The sequence below is a fragment of the Lygodium microphyllum genome, chromosome 6, assembly GCF_053477565.2.
Source record: "Lygodium microphyllum isolate KBCC chromosome 6, Lygodium_microphyllum_v1.1.10, whole genome shotgun sequence".
Classification (NCBI taxonomy): Eukaryota; Viridiplantae; Streptophyta; class Polypodiopsida; order Schizaeales; family Lygodiaceae; genus Lygodium; species Lygodium microphyllum.
Genome location: NC_141140.1, coordinates 72154185 through 72166932, shown reverse-complemented (window position 1 = coordinate 72166932; position 12748 = coordinate 72154185).

The following is a 12748-nucleotide window of genomic DNA, read 5'->3' as shown; positions in this document are numbered from 1 at the left end:
AATAAAAATGTGGAATATGAACCCTAAACCGGTCAATAATGCACAATCTAAACGGGTGAGGGGGTAGAGTGTATAAAAGGTGTTTAGATGCTGAATGAAATGATGAAAATCTTGCTGGTTTTTTTTGCATACCATATAGATCGATCATTAATTTAAAATTAAGAACCTAGTAGCACGAGGGTTTCTCGGTGCTAGGTTCATGCAACGCCGCATATGAGTGATAGTGAAATTCATTGAAAGAATACTTTTGCACTAAGCACAATGCTGATTTTTCTTTGTTTGAGCACGTGGACATTCACAATATGTATGAAGCATGAAATGATAAAAGGTATCAGACAATACCTCCTGGATGCATAGCACCTGTATTCTCTAAATCGTGACCAACGTGGAGTGAGAGACAGGATGTCTCAAGCTGTAAGCTAGGCGTTGGGTCTTGTTGAGAAATAGACAAATGATGTATGCTCCAAGAGGAGCTGTCCTGAATCCCATATGCACAGTGAGGAGAGTGGAACAACTCAAAGCCTATAAAGCATTGTACTTGACTATGAAATGAACACAATATTATGATGCTTTGTACTTTCAGTTAAGTATCTGCCATTGTCAATTCTACACAAGATTGTGTTTATGAGTCCAAGCTAATCTATCTTGGAACCTAATTCACTTGTGTAATAGTTTATCTCTACTTATCCATGTCATTATGAACTTGGTCTTCATCTTTGATCCACCATAGCTTGTGTCATGTCCTAGATCCGCATCATTTAACATGGTATCAGAGCCCAGCTGGGCATGGCATAGCTCATACTCTGAATCTCTAGTCTCCCTTCACCTCTGGTGATCTCTAACCCGCTCACATTCAACTCACATCTTCAGCTTCAACTTCAAATCTCAGTTGGACCTTGTGGCAGCCATAGCCAGACTGCACCTACCCACCTTGGAGCTCTTGGATCTCTCTCTACGGGCCATATCTTCAGGTGATTCCTTCTGGACGTATCTTCTCTTGCTCAAGACGCTTCATCCTAGCACTTCAATCGACGACATTACTGCTTCCTGGCTCCAGCATTACACAAATCGAAATGCGCTGTCCTGTTTGCGCCTGTCCATGGTCGTACTGCTGATGCCAATCGTACGGTTCGAAATCGACCTTGTGAGCATAGGGCTTTTGAAGCTCACTATGCAAGCCTACTCCCCATACAATATCTTGGGCAATGGTGAACTCGTTGAGCTGCACGAACTGAAAGAACAGTCGGCTGTCTGAAACCCTAGAGGAAGCCATATCCAGAAATTTGAAAAGCTTGGTAACCTTGTTCTTTTTCTCATTACCATCATCAACAGTGATTTTGATCACTGAGGAATAATCTCTGAAGCTCATTACTAGTCTGGAAGTGTCCAAGGAAGCTCAGAAGCCACCCACGAAGTTCCTAAGAGGAAGCAGATCAAGTACCGACTAGTATCCATTAACACTCAACTAGTGTCAATTGACACTGATTCTCTTGTGTCTCTTGACACATTAAAATACAATTTTTTGCTAGTTAACTGAAGATTAGCAACATGGCAGAGCTTGAGCAAATAGCAAAGTTCAATGGAGAAGGCTTCCATGCCTGGAAGGAAAAGACCATGTATCACCTAATGCGGAAAGACTTGTGGGACCTGTTTGAAGATGATGCAGATAGCAAGAAGGAAGATGATGAAGACGGGTTTGTTGAAGAAGACCAGTTCAAATCCAAAGAATGGAAGAAGATGAATAATAAGGCACTAGGCATCATTGCCTGGGGATTAAGTGATGATGTGTTACATCATATATCTGGCATTAGAAATGCTAGAACCACCTGGGAGGAACTTGATAAAATGTTTGGTACTCAAGCAAAGAATTCAAAGGTAAAACTTCTCATACAGTTTTATAAACTGGATATCAAAGACAGTGCTTCTATGACCATACACATTAATAAGTTTAAGAGTTTAAAAACTCAGCTTGCATCTCTTAAAAAGAATATTGAGGAAGATGAAGCAATAGCCGTACTGCTTGCAAGTGTAAACAAGGATCCACATGAAAATCTTGTGTCCACTTTGAGTAATGTTCCAAACCTCACACTTAAAGATATTGAGCACTCACTACTCGATGAAGAAGGCAAAGTTAAAACCAAGAATGCAAAAGACAATGTCTCATCATCTAGGGAAAATCTTTTGTACACCAAAGGAGCTGTTGGACCTAAAGGAAGAGGTCGAGGATTCATCAACAACAATAACAAGGATCGGATTACATGTCACTATTGTGGTAAGACTGGCCATGTAGCCAGTGAATGTTTCCACAAGAAGAGAGCCCAACAATTGCAAAGTGATCATCACCAGAACCAATACATGGAAGAAAGAGAAGAAGAAGAATATGCTTCCACTACCATCAACAACTCTGACAGATTGTTTTGAAGAACTTTCATTGTATCTTTCATATGTTTTTCCCACAGTGGATCTTTCTTTTCCTTAGTGAATTTGATTTGTACAACCCTTGCCAAGATGTAAAGTCTCAAGCTTTAACTTGACTAGGCTGCCTATGAGCTAGTCTTCCGGGCCATGTTATCATGAAGGGGGGACAAAAGCCAGCAAGTGTAGGGACTCATCATTTGAGGGGGGGTGTTGAGAAATAGACAAATGATGTATGCTCCAAGAGGAGCTGTCCTGAATCCCATATGCACAGTGAGGAGAGTGGAACAACTCAAAGCCTATAAAGCATTGTACTTGACTATAAAATGAACACAATATTATGATGCTTTGTACTTTCAGTTAAGTATCTGTCATTGTCAATTCTACACAAGATTGTGTTTATAAGTCCAAGCTAATCTATCTTGGAACCTAATTCACTTGTGTAATAGTTTATCTCTACTTGTCCATGTCATTATGAACTTGATCTTCATCTTTGATCCACCATAGCTTGTGTCATGTCCTAGATCCGCATCATTTAACAGGTCTAAGGGGAAAGAAAGTGAGGAAAATGGTACATTCCTGGATACGATCAATTGGTACCTTGAGTGGAATTCTGTGTGAAGTGTTATATATGTTTAGCAACGCATCGAGGGGCCAATCCCCAAGATGTAGGAGAGTCGTAGTGAGGTAGTGGCAGTCAGCCGTGGGAGGACCTCCTATGTTTGTACTTCGTGCCATTTGGCAATGTGTTGGGACTCCCTCTGAGGAGTGTTAATTGGGTTAGAGTTGGACTACAAGATGTGATACAAACGCAAGATGTTTGGGGAGATGATGTATATGTCATCAACGCTCCTGGTCCGCGAGGCCGTGGGGTTGTTGAGCGCATGGTAGAGGTCCGGCTAGTGCATGAGCTAGTGCCGGCCCGTTTTAGGTCCCATCACTAACGAGATAAATAAAATAGCACCTACACATCCCTCCTCGAAATAGTACAAATATATAATAATATGCTCCTGCCCAAGGAGGAAAAATAGGACTCGCACCCCCTAAACTAAATGCATAAGATTATAACCCATCCCTCCTGCATATATAGCAAGAGGCGTACGCATAACATGTTGTCTAATTATCCTATGGGTCTAGGATAACAACGGTAGATTGGTCTCGGCTACTCTTTGCATCACCCATATCAACCATCGCCTGCCATATATTGCATGCTCTGATAACATTCCCCACAAGCGACCGGGTCCTGTCCCATTATTGATAGCAATATCCAAACTAGGACCACAGTTGAAGAAAATGTCTTCTTCATAAGTAAGATTTGCCAGTGAATCCGCAAACTGATTCTAGTAACGTGGAATCAGCTGAAAAGACACTCTATCAAACTCCTTAAGTAGGGTCATGGTAGTTCGATGATACATACAAAGGATGGGGTTCCGCACTATGTATGTCCCATCTAGCTGATTCAAGATCAACTGGGAATCCCCTTTTACTAACAACCGCCGAATACCACCTTGTTTGGCAATATGCAGTCCCATAATCAAGGCTTTATACTCCGCCATATTATTAGTGAATCCTACCCCGAGATAAGCAACTAACTTTATCGTAACTCTACGTCGGGGACCTCGGATTACTACTCCAACACTCCCTTTTTTATTAAGGCCCCTGGACGCTCCGTCAAAATATAATGTGTACGTCCATAATGGGTTTACACAGCCTGCCATCATGAACTCCTCTATTCGTAATTATGATAGTCAAAATTTAGCATGTTTAGAGGATGAACTGACGGTTCCATCCCACCTTCTTCATTAAACTCAACAGGGATACTTGTCAACATTCGTAAGAAGTGATGGCAGAAGACTTTGATCTCCCACACAAAGGTTCCGTCTTCTTGCTCAATCACTTGGTATCCTTTGCTCCACCAGATGAGTTTCCCCTGATGGTATCTCTGCTCCAGATATGGGTGCTCCAAATAAGGAATTAATCGCCCCATCAACCAGCTTTAAGCTCTTTTGCAGGTCTCAAATCAGCCTCAGCATGGACCTGCAATGCATTTTCCGTGTTAGCATACTTAGAAATAATAAGGTTTAATCTTATTAAGATTAACCTTATTTTTAAATTCTACTCCTTGCAGATCAGCTAGTAGAGCCATAGACCTATTTTTCCCTATCCTGACAATCTTGTAGGGGCCATCCCATCTAGATTCCAGCTTCCCTGGAAACAACTCCCTACGCGCATCGTAGTACAGAACTAGTTGCCCTTTTTTAAAGGTATACTTCTGTGCTTTAAGGTCGTACAACTACTTCATCTGACATTTAGCTACCTCCTGGTGTAATAAGCTCTGCAATTTCAGCTCATCCAGGTGGGCTATGGTCGTGAAACATTCAAAGAGTGAATCCTCATCTCCCAAAGAGTGGTTAATTGCAAACCGTATGGTTGGCAACTTGATTTCGAGGGGTAATGCACACTCTTCCCCATAAACTAATTTAAATGGAGTATGGCCGATAGCTCGCTTGAATGTTGTATTGTATGCCCATACTGCCACATACAACTTCCTGTCCTAGTCTCGTTTCTTCTCCGAGACTATTTTAGACAAGATACCCACAAGCTGCTTATTAGTACTTTCGACTTGCCCATTGGCTTGCAGATTATAGGGGGTCGTTTTGTTGTGCTTGATTCTCCAAACTTTAGTCAGGCTTTTGATCACTTTATTTAAAAAATGGGTTCCACGGTCTGACACTAGTTTCTTCGGTGGACCGAAACGGCATATAATCTGCTCTAAAAGAAAACTTGCAGTCTCTTTTGCATTGTCCTACCTCGTCGCCCGCGCTTCTGACCATTTTGTAAAATAATCAGTTGCTACTATAATGTACCTCCTCTGGGTAGTAGATGACGGGGTGATAGGACCCATAAAGTCAATGCCCCACTTCTCAAATGGAAGAATAGCCATGATAGGCGTAAGTGGGCGTTTCCTATTCTCTCTGCTGTCATGTCTTTGATAGGTATCACATCTCTTATCATACTCAAAGGAATCTTGGAAGATGGACGGCCACCAATATCCAGCTCTTAAAGCTTTCTGTGTCGTCAACGGTCCAGCGAAGTGCCCTCCACATGCAGAGTCATGGCACTCCTCCAAGATGAAAGGAACCTCGTCAGGCATCACATATCGGCGATAGATATCATCAACACCCTGCCGATATAGTGTTCCTGCGATTAAGGAAAACTTCAAAGCCTGTTTTTTGATTTTTCTCTTTTCTGATTTTGATAAGCCAGCTCCAGTCTCTCCTGTTGATAGATAATGTGTGATAGCAGCATACCAAGATGGGATAGAAGCTGTATCAATTTTAAACATTTCTTCAATATCACTTCCTTCAGCCAAAGTCTCTTTTGGCTCCTCGAAATCCACAAGGCATTCCACAATACCCTGCAACCTTGGTGGCTTATTCTTAATCTCATAATCGAACTCCTACAAAGTGATTAACCACTTTGCCACACGATCAGGCGGTTGTAGCTTATTCATAAGCAACCTAAACCCTTCCACCTTCATATAGAAAGCTACCTTCTCATAGAGGATGTAGTGCTTGAATTTTTTAGTTGTAAAGACCATCGCAAGGCACAACTTCTCCATGTAGGTGTAGTTAATTTCTGATATGCCCAATTTTCGACTAGCAAAAGCTATCGGATGATACCACTTTTCCTCCCAGATTTGGGCTAAACAACAGCTAATACTATGCATAGTGGTTGCTAAAAATATTTAAAACACCTCGCCTCTTTTAGGTGCTTTTAAAACTGGTGCTTTTACTAGCTCCTGTTTCACATCCTTGAAAGCTACCTTACAAGGGTCGCTCCATACAAATAGACAACTAAAGGATAATAAGTTCGTTAGTGGCAATGTCCTTTCTGCCAGGGCATTTATAAACCTCCGATAGTACCCTACCAATGATAGAAAGCTATGTACCTCTTTCGGAGTGCGTGGTGGACTCATAGCGACTATAAGCTTGATCTTTTCAAGGTCAGTTGCGATTTCTACTGAACTGACCACATGGCCTAGCAATAGCCCATAAGGCACTCCAAAGACACACTTTCATGGGTTAAGAGCGATATAAAATTGTCTGCAGTGCTCAAAGCACTTTCTTAAAATAATCAACGTCCTTTCCCTTACAGTGGCTGCCCCTAGGTCATCAATAAATACTTTCAACTCATCTGGGGAGATATCACCAAAGGTCTTGTTTGTTGTTCGTTGCCATGATCCAGGTGCATTGCACAAACCAAAAGCCGTCACATAGTACACAAAAGTACCAAAGACAGTGATGAAAGTTGTTTTCAACTTGTCCTCTTCTGCAATTGCCATCTGGTTGTATCCTGCAAAGCAATCCATAAACGAATATATTTTCCTACCCGCTAATTGATTCAAAATCTGGTCAGTAAATGGCAACGGGTAGTAATCCTTAACCGTCTGCTTATTCAGCTCTCTAAAATCTACACATAGTTGGATCTGGTTGTTTTTCTTCTTCTTGATGACAACTGGTGGACACCACTCTGTGTGCTGTACAGGGTAGATTAAACCAGATTTCCGTAACTTCTGTAACTCCTCAAACAGCCTGTCCCTCAATTCAAAAGGCATACACCTTACTTTCTGACGCACATGACGACTGCCTTCTTTTACAAGAATAGTATGAATAGCCACGCTGGGAGGAATGTATCTCAGCTCGTCATAACTCCAAGCAAAGATATCGCGAAATTCTTGAATCAAGGACACATAGTCCTCCCTTTCTGCTGAACCAAGCATGGAACCTAATTTAATTGGCCGCGAATCATTCGGCATGCCAAGGTCCAACTCAATCACATCCGTGTCTCTTATCCTATCTTGCGGCTCTATCGACTCATTTAGAGTTATCTGATAAATATCCTCTGTAGTGGACCCCTCTTTAGATTCTTCACTGGATGATGTCTCACTACCAGATGGATCATCTGCTGTTTCTACTCCAGTAGAGGATAAAGGAGCTCTCTCACTTTGAGGAGACTCAGGGTAAGCATCGACTATTACTCAATTAGCACCTGTACCTAGAACCACTTGACCGGTGGGTATATCGACTTGACAGTTTGTTCATAAGATCCAAGGCCTACCTAGCAAAACTCGATAGCTAGGACGTCCTGCAAATCTTATCACCCTAAAGTCCAAGAAGCATTCTACACTTGCAACTGTAACATGGACCTTAGTAATACAACCTTTTGGTTGCCTTAGACTATCATCAGCCATTCTAAGAAGGGTGGAGCTATCTTTTTGGATGCCTAGACCCAACCTCTCCATCAACTCTGAACTCATGATATTGACGGAGGACCCAATGTCTACGATAGCATCCTCCACTAATATTCCATCCACGTATGCTGGAACCCTAGGGCAATTCTTTTTAGCATGATCAAACCAATCTTCCCCTACTCGTGCTATGCCCAAAGGTTCTACAATATACCCAATACGCAGGATCTTCTTGAATTCCTTGCGTACTCCTGGAGATAATTTAATCAACTGTAAGAGGTTTACATCTGGTTTGACTTCGCAAAGAGAACTTGCTAAATCAAAATCATGATAGGTAGCCAAAGCTCTCTTTTCTCACCAAACCATCCTTTCCTTTGGTCTTAGGACTGGCTTTGGTGCTTCTTTTTTAGCTCTTGCCTTCTTTCTTGGCACTTCCTCCTCTTTCTCAGGATCGACTTTTCTGTAAAGGCCTTAGAGATTCCCCCTTCCATGCTAGGATTCAGGACTTGCGTCCCCTTATCCCTTTGCTTAGGGTTTCCCTCGATCGGTTTTGCATTATCTCTATCAACCTCTTTAGCCTTTTGGCCTCTTGTCACGGCTCGTAGGTTAGAGGTTTCAGTGCCATTGATGCGTATAGCCTCAATAAGGCTGACTCCATTGCCTTGTGGCAACTCTTCTATAGTGGTCTTTCCCCTCTGCAGTTTTTGTCTTGGTCTATCATTTTGTGGAGGTTATTACCTTGCACTCTATGATTAAGTGGACCTGGCTGTTTACTCCCTTGTTGGAGGGAACTAATCTTACTCCAACAGGTAGCGGCTAAGTGGCCTGACTTCTCACAAATATCACATTTAACATTTGGATAGTTTCTAGGGAAATGTTGTCTGCCACACCACTTACAACTGAATCGTGAGGGACCAGGGCATCGACTCCCTATCAAATTCTGTTGCTTCTTCAGGAAATTAACGTCAACAGCTATTTGCCGATATTGTTAAGAAATCATGTCAATGTAGTGCTTCATCATATCCTTAACTTCTCCAAGGACATTAGAGGCACTCAAATCATAGCCTTGATCGTCTATCCGTCGTTCCATCGGCCTAACAATTTGATTGGGCATTGGTTATTGACTCACATGAACAACATTAGGGTTCGAAGCTTGGCCTCCAACATTTGGTGGAGCCAACTGACTAGCCATAGGTATAGTCACACTAGGAGGAGCTGGCAGCAAAGGTGCATTTTGAACCATGCTTCCTCTCCGGGTTATTCATAGGCATCCCTTGACTTCTATTTATCAATGGTAAATTGCCTCCAAGTAGTAAACCCGCATTAAGATTTATTCGAGAGGAGTAGGCCGTTTGTAATCGGGACTCTACTCCTTCTGCCCGCGCGATGGTGGTGTCCATATCAGCCAAAGCCACACTACTCAATTGCACCTGAATATTGAAATCCAATCCATGCAAGAAGTGTTGCAATTGGGCAGCCGGCGGAATAGGAATGTAAGTTTGTAACTTACGAAACACTTCCTTAAGCTTCTTGGCATAGGCTTTCACATTCTCATGGGGATCTTGGCGTGTTACATTCAAAACACGCAACCAGTATTGGCCACCTCTTTCACGGGCATATTCTCCTTGAAAAGCTGCATAAAATTGATCGATTGTACTTATGATTCTAGTCTCTATGCTATGATACCATATTGCAGCCCTTCCTTTTAATGCCATGTTAAAGAACATCATAAGATGTTTCTTATCTTGGATGCGGTAATTAAACATTAATCTTTGGAATTCACATATGTGAAACTCCGCATCTTCTTCGGTTAACCCATTAAAAATGGGCAAAGGCACTCCTAAAGCTGGCAGATCCGGCGTCCCTGCAGGAATTGCAATGGGTTGTGCCATGATGACAATCGGATTAACAATAGGAGTTTGGACTGATGGAATCACACCCCCACTTAAAGTGGGTTGACTTGGTGGAAGAGAGGAAGAACTTACACTTCCTCTTGCACCTAAAGGACTATGTGCAGCAGTTGGGTTACTGAGACCACTACCTCTTATGCGTATCAGGCTACTCCTTCGACTTACAATCTCCAACCGCCGTCTAGCCCTCTCAGCACGTTCTGCTTTTTGTATTTTGGCTTGACGGTCCTTGTCAGAGGACATAAACCAACTTTTTTGGTCCCTAAAAACCCTAGATTCGAGAACCACCACTTGTTGGCAGCTCCCAGCAAACGCACCACTGATGGGACTTCAAATGGGCCGGCATTGGCTATGGCACTAGCCGAACCTCATGCTCATAACAGACAAACACACCCTCACGGCCTCATAGACCAGGAGCGTCTATCTGCTGCTAAAAGACTAACTATCCTAAAGCCTAATCTATGTGTTTATAGTTTTATAGTTTTGTAGTCCAATGTTTCCCTTTCTATAAACTCCACAGAGGGAGAACCCATACATATTGGCAATAAATACCACGATAATCACACACATAGGAGGCAACCTCTCGGTAGAAACACTGCGGCCTCGCTATAGCTCTCCTACATTGCAGGGATTGGCCCCTTGATGCACTGCTCAACATATAAAACAAACGAATAAAATCCACTCTTTCATTTTGCAAGTAATCCAGGAGATACCATGTTTCCTCACCAAATAATCCCACAAGAAATGAACGTCTATCCTACGGCTTAGGATGCCTTTCCACACTCATACGTGGGTCATTGTCATTGAAAACAGGTGCTATGCATCCAGGTTTTTCTTATTCTGACACCATGGTCCACATACACATGCAAAAGTGAATGATCCTAAAGTGCTCAAACATCATTTTAAATCAGAAACACGTGTTGTGCACAACCAGGATTTTCAAATGCATTTACTAACCCGTTGCAACGATGCAAGGATAGCACCGAGACCACACTCGTGCTACTATCCTCTTAATTAACATACCATGACAAACTCTATGACATGATATGCATCAGAAAATCAGCAACAATCATCACGCAAATCACACCATTCAAACCTCCCAACCCCCTATGTTTAGGTATTGCTTTCGTTGCATAGGTGTAGAGGTTCATTTTGTCATGGTTTGATGTATAGAAAACGATAAATCATAAACTTTGACAAGGAGATAGGGCAAACCTCATGCTTTGCCATTACCACACATCCACAAACACTTATTATATTTTTCCTTATCTTTCCAAGACGTATTTCTATTTTTTCCTTATTTTCCTTATTTTCTTGATTTATTTAGTAATAAAATATGCTATTTTCTGATTTTTCTTGTTCCAATCACTTTAGCATACTAACATTCAATTTATCTTCCATATTCCCCCCCATGGGAACATCTTTTACCCACCCGAAACGGAAAAACTACCATTTTGCCACTTGAAAACCGCATTTTGAGTTTTCGAGAATTGAATAGAGCATGTAAATCATTGCAAAATCAAAATTTTCTAATACACAGCAATTAATCATGGTGCAAACAACACTCACACAAATTTTCACCCAATAAGAACATAATTATCATCATAAACTATAAAAAATCCTTCATTTTCTTCATAAAAATGGTCATACTGTGTTTTTACGTAACCTGAGACACCTTGAATGATTGCATAACCAGCAGACGGAGCCTCCATTGCTCTCAATCCAATGCTACACTTCCATCTTCAGCATCTCCATTAATCTCCATCACCATTCCCTTCATTCTCCTTCCCCGATTCCTCCTTCAAGATGGTACACAAGAACATCCCATAGAGAAGAGAGAGAGGGAGGAGAGAGAAAGACTAGAATTTGTTCTCTTCATCCAGACAGCCATTCCTCGTGCGAAGACCAGAGATATCATTAGCCAAGAGGGAGAAGTTGAGGCCCCATGTCAGTTGCATGGGGTACTTTCAGCCTGGAAATCAAGATCATGAGGGAGAGGGCGAAAAATGCGCCTGTTTGCTGCCGCCATTTTCTCACGCCATGCTCCATGAATTGTTGCATGAAATTTAAGGGGGGGGTTAAAATTCCCAAAGGGCACCCCCCCCCTTTGGTCTAAAATTTTGTCCACCTCTTCGAATCTTGGCCAATTTTTTGCCTCTTCCCCATCCGGGCTCTGTCTCGAGCTCTGAAAAATCGTGGGTGTCCGTCTCGGCATCCCGCACTGACTGGCAGCTCCTGACATCCTGCACGACAATTGGAAAAATTATCAAAAATCCACAAGTGTCGCTCGGGCGCCTTTTAAAAGCCGTCTTTCACTTGGTGCTTAAAATCGTCCTAGCTGCAGTCGCCGCCTTCGATGTTAAATATTTTTCCCCTAAATTCCAGATTTTTTGGCAAATTTTAGGCACATCCCGGGCTCAAAACTCCGCTCTCAAAAGACAAAGCACATACAAGTGAAGTACCACTTCATTAGAGATGTACTTGACAGCAAGAGCATTGAGCTTGTCAAAGTGCATACAGATGATAATCCTACAAACGTTTTCACAAAGGGTCTTCCAGCAGAGTGGTTTGCTCATTGTAGACAGATGATGGGAGTTGGATAGATATATTTATTTCAGCTTTGTACATACCTAGACTTAGCTAATTCTTTTCTCCTCTTAAGACACATTGCCTTTAGGTGGGAGGTTGTTGGGAATAAAGGGCCATGGTGCCTTTTATATGTGCACGGGTGTGAACACACCCTTAGCACATTGTACTTGCATATATATACCTATCTAAAAATCTAAAGTGGTACACTCGTCATTGTATCAAAAACGTGCTCACACTCTACATTGCTTGCTTTCTCTCTCTCTCTCTCTCTCTCTCTCTCTCTCTCTCTCTCTCTCTCTCTCTCTCTCTCTCTCTCTCTCTCTCTCTCTCTGTGTGCGCATACGACAGTCTGCCTTGATCTTCATGCCTAATCAATTCCTACAAAAGTTGTGACTATGGGAGAAGGATCGGGCAAAGACACCACTATCAACACGAATGGGTTATCAAAGCGTGAATGCTAACTTGACACTCCAAAATCAGGTACTGCTACCATGTCCAAAAATTGAAATCGAATACTTAGGCAAGGGCATCATTAGGAAGAAGTCATAACTCGCATCGAGTAACTTGTATACTTTTAAAGGTA